Source organism: Haliotis asinina, chromosome 1, assembly GCF_037392515.1.
Source record: "Haliotis asinina isolate JCU_RB_2024 chromosome 1, JCU_Hal_asi_v2, whole genome shotgun sequence".
Classification (NCBI taxonomy): Eukaryota; Metazoa; Mollusca; class Gastropoda; order Lepetellida; family Haliotidae; genus Haliotis; species Haliotis asinina.
The window spans coordinates 29,668,267-29,682,730 of NC_090280.1; positions in this window are offsets into that span (position 1 = coordinate 29,668,267).

Consider the following 14,464-nt stretch of genomic DNA (forward strand, 5'->3'; position numbering starts at 1 on the left):
AGGGCTAATATTGCTAAAAAGATCCTTCATAGTTTGTGAATTAAAATACTGATCCCTTGTGATGGAATACTCAACACAGTCAAGCAAGATATGCTTGACTGTGATTCTTTCATCACAAGGGATGCAGAATGGAGGATGCACACCTTTCAAAAGGTATTCATGAGTATATCTCGTATGGCCAATACGACATCGCCTCATAATGACCTCCTCAAATCTGGACTGACAACCCAAGTGGGTATAACCAATAGAAGGTTTTATTGCATGTAATTTATTTACACCCATTTGGGTGTCCCACCTCTTTTGCATCAGATCTCGGATATACGATCTAATTGTAGCTTTATAATCAGTGTATGGAATAAGAAGTGGTGTCACAGATTTGTTGAGAGCTGCCTTGGCAGCAAGATCAGCCATTGTGTTCCCGGAAATGCCTACGTGGCTGGGTAACCAACAAAAGACGATGTCGTATTGGCCAGTGGCAAGATCATTATGCAATTCAATAATTTCAATTACAAGTGGATGTTTACATGAGAGGTTTTTAATTGCCTGGAGGCAAGAAAGAGATTCGGAATATATAATATACTGTTTATGTCTAGGATGTCTTTCAATATATTTAAGAGCCGTTAATATAGCGTTTGCTTCTGCTGTGAAAATAGAACTATTATCTGGTAATCTGAAAGATATTGTTCTGGATCCAATGACAGTGGCACAAGCCACTGCGCCACCATCCTTGGACCCATCTGTAAATAAAGATTTGTATGTATTATAGTTACTTTTTAATTGATTATATTCTTGTTTATATTGTAATTAATTTGTTTCTGATTTTTTAAACCTCGTCAGTGTTAGGTCAACTTCGGGTCTAACTAACTGCCAAGGTGGAGACGAAAGTAGACGGGAAGGAGATATATTTTCTAGTTCAATGCTGCAAGCAGACAAGAAAGGTTTCACTCTTCACTTCAAGTCCGACCCGTGAAGGTCCCGGGGTAGAATAGGCCTTCAGCAACCCATACTTGCCATAAAAGGTGACTATGCTTGTCGTAAGAGGCGACTAACGGGATCGGGTGGTCAGACTAGCTGACTTGGTTACCACATGTCATCGGTTCCCCATTGCGCAGATTGATGCTCATGTTGTTGATCACTGGATTGTCTGGTCCAGACTCGATTATTTACAGACCGTCGCCATATAGCTGGAATATTGCTAAGTGCGACGTAAAACTAAACTCACTCACTCACTCACTCACTTCAAGTCCAAGAGGCGGAACAAGAGAAGACTTTTTATTGTATAAATCCACATAAAGAGGATTAAAAACACAGTTAAATGCAGGGTTGGCCTCATTAGAATACAGTTTTGTTATATACTGAAAGGAGAGTTTTATACGTCGTTGAGAAAGAGATGGCTCATCGGCCTCGACGTAAAGACTGTCAATAGGAGAAGTTCTAAATGACCCAAGACATAGTCTTAGACCTTGATGGTGGATAGAATCAAGTATTTTGAGATTGCTTTTACAGGCTCCACCATAAACGATGGAGCCGTAATCAAGTTTCGAACGGATGAGAGATCTGTATAAATGGAGTAGGGTAGTTTGGTCTCCTCCCCACTTAGAATTGGAAACAACTTTTAACAGATCAAGTGCCTTCAGGCATTTAGTTTTAAGGGATTTAATGTGGGGTAGAAAAGTTAGATGTGAGTCGAAAATAAGACCCAAGAACCTGGCCTCCTTTACTACTTTGATGGGGGTGCCATTTAAAAATAGTTCTGGATCTTTATGCGGTTTATACTTTCTGCAGAAATGCAAACAATTTGTTTTTGTTATCGAAAATTTAAACCCGTTTTCAAGTGACCATTTTTCAATTTTATTGAGACAAATTTGTAATTGCCTCTCTATTGTATGCATATTTCTACCTCTACAAGAAACATTAAAATCATCCACAAATAGTGATCCATCTACTGAATCACTTAAAACCTTAGAAAGACTATTGATTTTAATGCTAAATAAAGTCACAGACAAAATACTGCCTTGTGGAACACCCTGATCTTGATGAAAGTAGTCTGAGAGGGTTGTTCCCACACGTACTTGAAACTGTCTGTCATTTAAAAAATTGGATATAAACTGATGCAAGCGACCTCTCAACCCAAAAGAATATAAATCTTTCAAAATACCATGCTTCCAAGTAGTATCATATGCTTTTTCGAGATCAAAAAAGATTGATACTGCATGTTGTTTTTTAATGAAAGAATTTTTTACAAATGATTCCAAACGAACCAATTGCAAGTGGTCAGTTGTGCTTCGGTTTTTACGAAAACCACATTGTATATCAGTAATCAGACTGTTGGTTTACAAAAACCAAACTAAGCGATTATTTACCATTCGCTCCATGGTTTTGCAAACACAGCTAGTTAAGGAAATAGGTCGGTAATTTGATGGATCTGTATGATCCCTCCCAGGCTTTGGAATAGGAACAACTATGGCTTTTCGCCATGAAGGGGGAAAATGTTGTGTTATCCAAATATGGTAAAAAATGCCAAGTAACGTTTCAAGACATGATTCAGGCAAGTGTTTTAAGAGTTGGTAATGGATATCATCAGGTCCTGTTGCAGTATCGTGAGCCTGTGATAGCGCAGTATGAAGTTCATGTAATGAAAATACCTCATTATTATCTTCACCATTATCAGATTTAAAATTTACTGGTTTCTTCTCTTGGTGTATTTGATAAGTCTGGAATTTTGGATGATAATTTGAGGAGGATGAATGTTTAGCCAAAGTTTCACCCAACTTGTTTGCAATATCAGATTTTTCAGTTAGTATGTTATATTCATTTTTGAGATGCTGAATACTACTGGATTTTGAACCCTTGCCTTTAATTTTTTGGATCATATTCCATACCCTTGACATAGGAGTACGGGAATTTATTTTGGAAACGTAATTTTTCCAAGTATGACGTTTAATGTGTTTAAACGTTCGTCGAGCTTTAGCGTAACTGATTTTTACATTATTTAAGTTATGAACAGTGGGATGAAGACGAAAATATTTCTCTGCTTTCTTCCTCTTTTTCCTAGCCTGTTTTGGCACCCGTGGCGAGCCACCTCCTCGTGGTGGGTGCTGGGTAACGCAAAGAGCTCGCCGACACCCCCGTTGTGGACCCGGGGGGATATTTGGTCCACCAACCCGTTTGCCGTGGGTTGCGTCCCGTGTCGGTGGAGGACGGTAGTCTGGTGGTTGTGGGCAGCAGGAGTCTGGAACCGCGCTCCTATTGCTCAACACACCACTTCGGCCCTTACTTCACCTAGACGGGTGGTAGAATCGGCCCGATTCTATCAATCGGCTGGTCACGCCAAGCCCTGTGCATGGTGACTGTATTTTGCACAGTTTAACTATTATTGGGTATTGGCCGTTTCTATGTCAAATATATACACTATTTATTGATTGAACTGCCTAGAGTCCTATGCCAGAAGGCGGTGGCTCATGGGCCAATCTGGCACTATTGACCTCCAGGTTCAAATTGTCATCAAATAAATGTAGGGTCTGAACCAACCTGACTTTTATTCTGTTTGGCAATATTTGCTACCTGTGTTGATATTGCTTGAGTATAACATCCTTGTAGCCCTAGTGTTTGTCGTTGGTTTCCACTACAGCACTGTCCTCGTTGACACTCGATGACGGGTGGGGAGCAGGGATGTCGAATGTTTACCTTCAACATGGCTTCCCCACAAATCACTGGTTCTCGGCACTCAACTAAAAGACGTCATATTGATATAGACACTATTTCGTCTTCTGATGATGAAAGTTCTGTTTAAAGGTGGAGTCATGGCCACGATTTCTGGTTGTGGAAGGTGCTAAGGGTCTCCCGCTTAAGATAAACCCTTTTGTTGTCTCTAAGGCTGTGGAAGGAATATGTGGCACTGTGCAAAATATTACTCGTCTCCGTTCTGGCTCTTTGTTGATTGAATGTGCTAAAAGGCAGCAGTCTCTAAATTTGCTCAAAGCAACCCATTTTGCTGATACTGAGATTGTTGTATCTGTCCACAAGACATTAAATTCGTGTCGAGGCATTGTTCGAGATCGTTCAAAATGTTTATCTGACATATCAGAAGAGGAGATTGTGGTAGAACTCAAGACTCAAGGGGTGACATCCGTGAAACGTTTCACTAGAAAGGTTAATGACAGGGTTGTCCCTACTACCACCTATCTGTTTACTTTTGCGCTATCCAAACTACCCAAATCCATCAAAGCTGGATATCTTAACATCGGTGTGGATGCATATATCCCAAATCCACTCCGTTGTTTTAAATGTCAGCATTTTGGTCATGGGGCAAGTTCTTGTAACAACTCCCCAATTTGTTCCCGCTGCAGTGGAAATCACGAGAACACTGATTGTACAAATGCCATGAAATGTGCAAACTGTAGTGGTGAGCATATGTCTTACTCTAAGCAATGTCCAGTGTTTGAGAAAGAATCTAGGATTATTAAAATCAAATATTCAAACAACATTTCTTTCTCTGAGGCCAAAAAATTAGTTGCCGATCAGACACAAAACAACAATTTAACAAAACCATATTCTGCCGCAGTTTCTTCTTCTATCCAAAAAGTGGATAGTATGTGCCAGACAGCCATTAGCTGGGTCACCGATCAGCAAACACTCCTCTACTCGGTCAGTGCAGTAACTTCAACAACTGACACGCAGACTGATGTACCATCTACCCCCCAGTCTCAAACAGTTGATCGTAGACCAGAATCTGTGCCAGAACCCCATACTGGGAAAAAAACTGAACCAAACAAAACTGTCTTTTCCAAAGCAGAAAGAAAACAACATAAAAGAAAAGAAGCAAAAGCTCTTAAGCACCTTGACGTATCTTTGAACGATTCTGTCGAGGTTCGTAACAGCTTTGAACCTCTGGATATGGAAACCTCTCCATTACAGTGCAGAGGACCTTCCCCTCATTCACGATCTCCTGTTAAACCACCATGACTTCCTCCACCTGTTTATTACAATGGAATGTTAGAGGACTTCGGAACAATTATAATGACCTCCAGCTATTAATCCAGGATTACAAACCATCAGCTTTTTGTTTACAAGAAACCTTCCTCAAGACAACTGATACATTAAATTTAAGACAGTACGACTCGTACCATTACTTTTCACCTGCAGGTGACAAAGCAACCGGAGGTGCTTCTGTTCTGGTACGACAGGGGGTAATTCACAGTCCAGTTTCTCTGAACACCCCTCTCCAAGCTGTTGCAGTACGTTTGACACTGAATATTGTTTTCACCTTGTGTTCTTTGTATATCCCACCGTCCTATTCTCTTCACCAGTCTGATCTTCAGGCACTTTACGACCAACTTCCCAAACCCTGTGTAATAATGGGTGATTTGAACGGTCATAACCCACTTTGGGGCGGTAATGACACTAATGCAAAAGGAAAATTACTTGAAGATTATTTTCTCAAATAACAATTTATGCCTTTTTAATGATGGTACTAAAACCTATCTACACCCTGGAACTGGTTCGTATTCCTGCTTGGACCTATCAGCTGTTGATTCCAATTTACTAAATGAATTCGAATGGTCAGTTCATGATGACCTCTGTGGTAGCGATCATTTTCCTACTGTATTAAAGTCAATTACACCATCTGATGTTCCTCCGTCTTCGAGATGGAATTTTGCTAAAGCAGACTGGGCTCGCTATGAAACTCTTTGTTCAGAAAAGCTAACACCAGATGTTTTCATTGATGTTCCCGACTCTATACAGCACTTTTCCGATAGGCTTCACAAAATAGCTGATGAATGTATTCCGAAATCATCTATCATTCCCCACATACGTAAACCTTGGTTTACTGCAGACTGCAAACAAGCTAGGAAGGCACGGAAGAAGGCTGAGCAATATTTCCGTCGTCATCCAATGGTCCATAATTTGAATAGATTTAAAATACTCAATGCAAAAGCCCGGCGTACTTTTAAGCAAAACAAGCGCCAATCATGGCGAAATTATGTCTCGAAGATAAATTCACGAACGCCAATGTCAAAGGTATGGAACATGATCCAGAAAATTAAAGGTAAGGGTAGCAAATCAAGCATACACCATCTCAAATGCGGAGATGAACTGCTGACGGATAAATCTGATATCACAAATAAACTGGGTGAAACACTTGCGAAACATTCTTCCTCAGCTAACTATATTCCTCAATTTCAAACATACCAGAAACAGCAGGAAAAGAGTATTCTCAGTTTTCATTCAGATAATGGGGAAGATTATAACGAAATCTTTTCTATTCATGAGCTTCATACTGCTCTTGACCAATCCCATAATACTGCTACAGGAACTGATGGTATACATTATCAGCTCCTAAAACACTTACCAGAATCCTGTTTAGAGACACTATTGAATATTTTCGATGACATTTGGACATCAGGTAAATTTCCTCCATCCTGGCGTGATGCCATAGTTATACCTATTCCCAAACCTGGACGTGACCATACCGATCCATCAAATTATAGGCCCATTTCTTTGACTAGCTGTGTTTGCAAAACCATGGAACGCATGGTCAATAACAGATTAACTTGGTACCTGGAATCTAATAATTTAATCACAAATATACAATGTGGTTTTCGTAAAAATCGCAGTACCGTTGACCATTTAGTTCGACTGGAGTCATTTGTCAAGAATGCCTTTATCTGCAAGCAGCATGCAGTGTCGATCTTTTTCGATTTAGAAAAGGCTTATGATACCACCTGGAAGCACGGCATCTTAAAAGACTTACATGACTTTGGTTTACGGGGCCGTATGCCTCAGTTTATATCACAGTTTTTAACTGACAGGCAGTTTCAAGTCCGAGTGGATTCTACCCTGTCTGATCATTACCATCAGGATCAGGGTGTCCCACAAGGTAGTATTTTGTCTGTCACTTTATTTAGTATCAAGATCAATAGTTTAGCTAAAGTTTTAAATGATTCAGTTGATGGTTCACTTTTTGTGGATGATTTTAATATTTCTTGTCGTGGGAAAAATATGCATACTATTGAACGGCAATTGCAACTGTGCTTAAACAAAATAAACAAATGGTGTCTTGAAAACGGCTTTAAATTTTCTCAATCAAAAACCAATTGTATACATTTCTGCCGCAAATATAAACCACACAAGGACCCAGAACTCTTCTTAAATGGCACTCCCATCAAAGTTGTCAAGGAGGCCAAGTTCTTAAGTCTGATTTTCGACTCACATTTAACTTTTCTGCCGCATATCAAATCCCTCAAAACTAAATGCCTGAAGGCACTCGATTTATTGAAGGTCGTGTCCAGTTCAAAGTGGGGAGGTGATCAAGCTACCCTTCTACATCTATATAGATCACTTATCCGTTCGAAGCTTGATTATGGCTCAATTGTATATGGTGGAGCCTGCAAGAGCAACTTAAAATTATTAGATTCCGTCCATCATCAAGGTCTAAGACTTTGTCTTGGCTCCTTTCGTACTTCACCCGTTGACAGCCTGTATGTCGAGGCTCATGAACCATCTCTTGAGCAGCGCCGTATAAAATTAGCCTTACAGTATATAACAAAACTACATTCCAATGAGTCAAACCCTGCATATAACTGTGTTTTCAATCCTCTGTATGAGGATTTATACAATAAGAAATCTCTTGTTCCACTTCTTGGTTTAAGAATAAAACCGTTTATTTCTGCTGCCGGCATTGATCTGGCTACTATAGCTCCTTCCCACCTTCTTTCTTCTCCTCCTTGGCAGTTGGTTAGGCCACAAGTGGACCTAACATTGACCACATTTAAAAAATCAGACACTAATGAACTACAATATAAACAAGAATTTAATCAATTACAAACTAAATATAAGGCATATAAATCCTTGTTTACAGATGGGTCCAAGGACGGTGGCGCAGTGGCTTGTGCCACTGTCACTGGATCCAGAACAATATCTTCTAGATTGCCAGATAACAGCTCTATTTTTACTGCTGAAGCTAACGCCATCTTAATGGCTCTTAAGTATATTAAAAGACACTATAAACATAAACAGTATATAATCTATTCAGATTCTCTTTCTTGCTTTCAGGCTCTTCAAAATATTTGTTGCAAACATCCACTTTTAATTGAAATTATTGAATTGCATAATGATCTTGCTACTGGCCAATACGACATCGTCTTTTGTTGGTTACCCAGCCATGTAGGCATTTTCGGGAACACAATGGCTGATCTTGCTGCCAAGGCAGCTCTCAACAAATCTGTGACACCACTTCTTATTCCATACACTGTTTATAAAGCTTCCATTAGATGTTATATCCATGATCTGATGCAGAAGAAGTGGGACACCCAAGTGGGCATTAATAAATTACATGCAATAAAACCTTCTATTGGTTATACCTATTTGGGTTGCCAGTCAAGATTTGAAGAGGTCATCATGCGGCGATGTCGTATTGGCCATACGAGATATACACATGAATATTTATTGAAAGGTGAGGATCCTCCATTTTGTATCCCTTGTGATGAAATAATCACAGTCAAACATATCTTGCAAGACATGCTTGACTGTCGAATATTCCATCACAAGGGATAAATATTTCAAATCACCAACTATGAAAGATCTTTTTAGTAACATAAGTTCTCGTTTAATTTTTGCATTTTTAAAAGAATTGGATTTGCTAACGGATTTGTAAATAGATAAATATTTTATGATCGGAGGTGTAAATCGATAACAAAGATTGTTAGTGGCTGTATCCTCGAGGGGGGTTAAAGTAGTGTAAAATTATTGTCCTCCTGAGAGGGTACGTAAGCCCACAAACATTCCAAGTAAATTCAAACTCTCTGCTATTTTAATCGTAATATATGTGTCCTTTTAAATACATGGCTAGACGTGCCTAAATTGCTAACAACTGAGGGGATGGTGTAAATCCAGCTAGGAACCATGCAGGTAGCTAAAGTAATGTAAGTCCCCATGGCCCCTAGAGTGGTGATCTACCTTCGGTTGTTGGCAATCTATAGTCCATTTTTATGTTGTATTGTCCTCTATAATTAAACTGTTTTATAACTCCTTACTAGTCTTAGATGGATATCTGTGATATATACTAGTGGTTTTACTGTTCTTCGTTAACAGGGTTTTAGTTTCTTATATTCTTTCATTCCACAATGTCATTCTTACTTGTTCCCGTCACGATATGGCTGCAATATTGCCGATGTGACGATAAAATTTAACTCACTCACTCACTCCTAGTCTGTTTGCATTCATCATTAAACGGCACCTATGAAGAGCCACCTCCTCGTGGTGGGTGCTGGGTAACGCTAAGTGCTCTTCTCCCGTGTGGACCCGGGACAGAATGTGTCCACAGCACCCCATTGCTTGTCGTAAGAGGCGACTAAATTGGGCAACCTGTTTGCCGTGGGTTGCGTCCCGTGTCGGTGGAGGACGGGATCCTGGTGGTTGAGGGCAGCTGGGCTTTTAACTGCGTTCCATTTGCCCAACACACCACTTCGGCCCTTACTTCACCTAGACGGGTGGTTGAATTGGCCCGATTCAACCAATCGGCTGGTCATGCCAAGCCCTGTGCATGAACTATATATATACATATGTCATTGCACAATTTTGATTTGGATATTTAATTTTGGTCTTGGCCAAATTAATCATCGACTTTCCTGGTTTTGAAATGTATCTTTATGTTCTGAATTTTGCCTAGAGTCTTATGCCCTGAAGGCGGTGGCTCATGGCCCAATCCGGTGGATTAATTATTTATAATTCTTCTACTGGAGTATATCATCCGGGTATCCTTGGTGCTGTAAGCTGGAGGCCCGCTTGCTCTAGCATTGTCCTTGTGATACTCCGTGGTGGGTGGGGAGCTCGGATGATGAACCATATTATACTAACTATGGCGTATGAAACCCCAACAAAAAACCCAAACGTCCACTTGATATAGACCCTGTTGATGTTGACCATAGACCGGCTGTATCGATTGAGTATTGGCCGCGTTTCGTTGTCATTGAGACTCCTGACAAGACACCTTTAAAGTTGAACCCCTTTGCAGTATCGAAGGGTATTCAAGGTATTGCTGGGGATGTGAAAAATATAAGACGTTTACGTTCGGGCGCTTTGCTAGTTGAGTGCGGGAAAAAGCAGCAAGCAACCAACTTGATGAACATGACATCTTTCGTGGGTATGCCGGTCACGGTCTCTGCTCACAAGACCTTAAACACTAGTAAAGGTATCATCAGAGATCGAGATCGATTGTTTGCTGATATGTCCGAAATTGACATAGGATCGGAAATGAAAGATCAAGGTGTGCTGTATGTCAAGCGCTTTTCTACTCGAAGAAACAATGAAACGTTCCAAACAAATACATATCTGTTCACTTTCTCATGCCTAAATGCTCCCAAATCAGTGAAGGCAGGCTATTGTAACATACAAGTTGACACCTACATCCCCAACCCGCTCAGGTGTTTTAAATGCTAGAAATATGGACACGGTGTAAATACGTGCACATTGTCTGTTGTGTGTGCTCACTGTGGTGAGAAGACACACACAACGGAAGATTGTGACAGTGATTATAAAAAATGCACCAATTGCTCAGGCGACCATTCTTCATTTTCTAAACAGTGTCCAATTTGGAAAGAGCAAATGGAGATCAATAAAATCAAATTTACACAAAATATCCCCTTTTCTGAGGCCAAAAAACTGGTAAAGAGATCTGAACTTACAGAAAGTTATGCTGCAGTAGCAAAAACATCATCGGGGTCTAGTTCTAAAACAACATCAACCACAGGCTGTCAAACTACCTTGACTTGGGTCAATTGCGACTCTCCACAGCATTTGTGCACTGCTATATCATCACAGACTGAGGAATCACTTCCTAATACCTCAAAGACTTCTTCTGATCACAAATCAGCATCTCAGTCACACTCAAAGTCTCAATCTACAGCTGAGTCAACAAACGGTGAAAAGTAAACCGAAGCCAAAGCCTGATGCTTCAAAACAACAAAGTGGCAGAGCTCCTAAAGGATCACAAAATAAAATTCGATTGTACAATAAATATGGGTCTCTTGAAGAAGCACATAGCTTGTCGCCCTCCAAAAGAGTGCGGGGTAGATCCCCAATAAATCCCCCTAAAAGATAGTTTATTCCAATAATATTGTACAGTGGAACTGCAGAGGATTGAGGACTAATTTACATGAATTACAGCTATTAGTCCAAGATTTTACACCTTCAGCGATATGTCTCCAAGAGACTTATTTAAAACAAACAGATACATTTAATTTTCGTCAGTTTAATACATATCATTGTTATGCACCTCCGGGTGATCGGGCCACTGGCGGATCATCCATTCTAGTCAAACAAAACGTTATTCAAAGCCCTGTTTCACTTAATACTAATATGCAGGCTGTTGCAGTGAGAATTACGTTACATGTAGCGTTTACGCTATGCTCTCTTTATATTCCTCCGTCTTCGACGTTTGCTAAAACTGATCTTCAAGCTCTATATGATCAGCTCCCGAAACCCTGTATAATAATGGGAGATTTAAATGGGCACAACCCACTCTGGGGTAGTGTAACTACAAACACTAAAGGGAAATTGTTGGAGGACTTTTGTTCTGACAATGATTTGTGTATTTATAATGATGGTTCCAGCACGTATTTACATCCTGGTACAGGGACCTATTCTGCTCTTGACTTGTCTCTGACAACTTCCGAACTACTAAATGAATTCGAATGGTCAGTCCACGATGACCTCTGTGGAAGTGACCATTTTCCTACTATGTTAAAAGCTGTAACTCCATCCGATGTTCCTCCATCATCAAGACGAAATTTTAAAAAGACTAACTGGGCTTTATATGAAACACTGTGTGCTGAAAAACTTAAACCTGAACGTTTTATTGACGTTCCCGATGCTATTAAATGCTTTTCGGATGAACTGAATTCCATAGCTGATGAGTGTATACCAAAGTCCTCTGTAGTTCCACACATAAGAAAACCATGGTTCAACGATGAGTGCAAACAAGCTAGGAAGGCAAGGCAAAAAAGCAGAACATTATTTCCGTCGCCATCCTATGGTGCATAATTTAAATAAATTTAAAATTTTAAATGCTAAAGCACGGCGTACTTTTAAACAAAATAAACGCTAATCTTGGCAAAATTATGTATCTAAAATAAATTCTCGGACACCCATGTCCAAGGTATGGAACATGGTCCAGAAAATCAAAGGTAAAGGTACTAAATCTACTGTCCATCATCTTAAAGATGGAGATCAATTACTTACTGATAAATCAGATATCGCAAATAAATTGGGCGAAACACTTGCTAAACACTCTTCCTCTTCTAATTATTTACCTAAGCATATCCTGCTTGACTGTGTCGAGTATTCCATCACAAGGGATCAGTATTTTAATTCACGAACTCTGAAGGATCTTTTTAATAACACAAGCTCTCATTTAATCATTGCATTTTTAAAAGAATTAGATTTATTGTCTGAATTGTAAATAGATAGATATTTTATTATTGGAAGTTTAAATTCAGAACTGTGCTTGTTAGTGGCTGTATCCTCAAAGGGGGTTGAAGTACTGTAAAACTATTGTCCCCCTGAGAGAGTACGTAAGTCCACAAACATTCAAAGTAAATTCAAACTTTCATGTTTTTAATCGTAGCATAAGTGTGTTTTTATTTGCATGGCGAGGTTTCCCAAATTGCTGCCAGCTGAGGGGATGATGTAAATCCAACTAGGGTCCATGCAGGTAGCAAAGGTACTGTAAGTCCCCATGGTCCCTAGTATGGTGATCTACCTTCAGTTGTTAGCAATCTATAGCCCATTTTTATCTTGTATTGTCCTGTATAGATACATTGTTTTAGGTATAGTTACTAGTTTTATATTCTCATCTGTGATATTCTAGTTGTTTTACTGTCTCTTGTTGACAGGTTTTATAATAGATATATATATATATTTCATTTCAATATTAAATGTTCTCGTCACGATATGGCTGAGATATTGCCGATGTGACGATAAATATTAACTCACTCACTCACTCACTCATCATTAAACCATGGTTTACGGAGGTGCGGATTTACAGAGGACTTAGGAATAGTTTCATCAGCTATATGTTTTAGTTTGTCAGAGAACATTTTAATTGGATCAGGGACATCCATGAAAAGGTCTGGTTTAAGTTCCATAAGGCAGGTGGCCTGAAATAATGGCCAATTAGCCTTTGAAAAATTCCATCTTGTTACAGGCGGATCATCGGAAGGGTTAATTGCTGTAAGTACTGTAGGAAAATGGTCACTACCACAAAGATCATTATGGACTGACCATTCAAACTCATTATAAACGTTTGAATCAGTGAGTGACAGGTCTAAAGACGAATATGTTCCCGTTGCAGGATGCAAATACGTGTCAGAGCCATCATTGAATATACATACATAAATTATTATCAGATATAAACTCTTCAAGAACTTTCCCTTTACTGTTGGTATCAGGACTTCCCCATAATGGGTTATGTCCATTGAGATCACCCATTATGATACAGGGTTTTGGTAATTGGTAATACAAATCTTGAAGATCATTCTGATGGAGAATGGAAGAAGGGGAGATATACAAGGAACAAAGAGTAAGAGTTATATGTAAAGTAAGACGAACAGCAACAGCCTGAAGATTGGTTTTAAGAGGAACAGGGCTATGAATAGTACCATGTCTCACCAATATGGAAGATCCACCAGTGGCTTTGTCACCAGGGGGTGAAAAAGAATGATAAAAATGGTATTTACGCAATTCGAACTTATCAGTTTGTTTCAAGTACGTTTCTTGAAAGCTAAATGCTGATGGTTTATAATCCTGTGCTAGTAATTGTACTTCATTAAAATTGGTCCTAAGTCCTCTGCAATTCCATTGGATTAAAGAATTATTGTTCATTTAATAGCAGGTGGTAGTACTGGGGACCGACTTTTCCCCTTCCGAGGCGAACTGCTTCTATTTCGCGCACGGGGGTGAGGAGAAACATCCATGTCTTCTAAAAGTTGAAACTTGTTATAGATTTGTACAGGATCACGTGATCCCTTTTGTACTCGATCAGATTTTTGTCTATAATCTACTTTATGACAAGGACTTTTCACTGTAGGAGATATTGTTTGTGATTCAGTCTGGCAAGCTGATGTGGCATGATTCTTATCACCAGCAGAATCTGATGTACTTAAAGTATGTTTGTCAGCTTTAACCCAGGTGATATCTGTCTGACATGAAACAGACAGCACAGATTTAGCATGAGGGCGAGCAACGACAGCAGAGTATGTTACGCTTGATGACTGAGGCGAGGCTGCATTTACTAAACGTTTTGCCTCATGATAGGTGACATTCTTTTGAGTTTTGATTTTGATAATTTCATATTCACGTTTCCAGATTTCACATGACTTTGATGAAGACATATGGTCTCCCAGACAATTAACACATTTTGGAGAAGACAAACAGTCAGAAACTTCATGATCTTCTTCACCACATC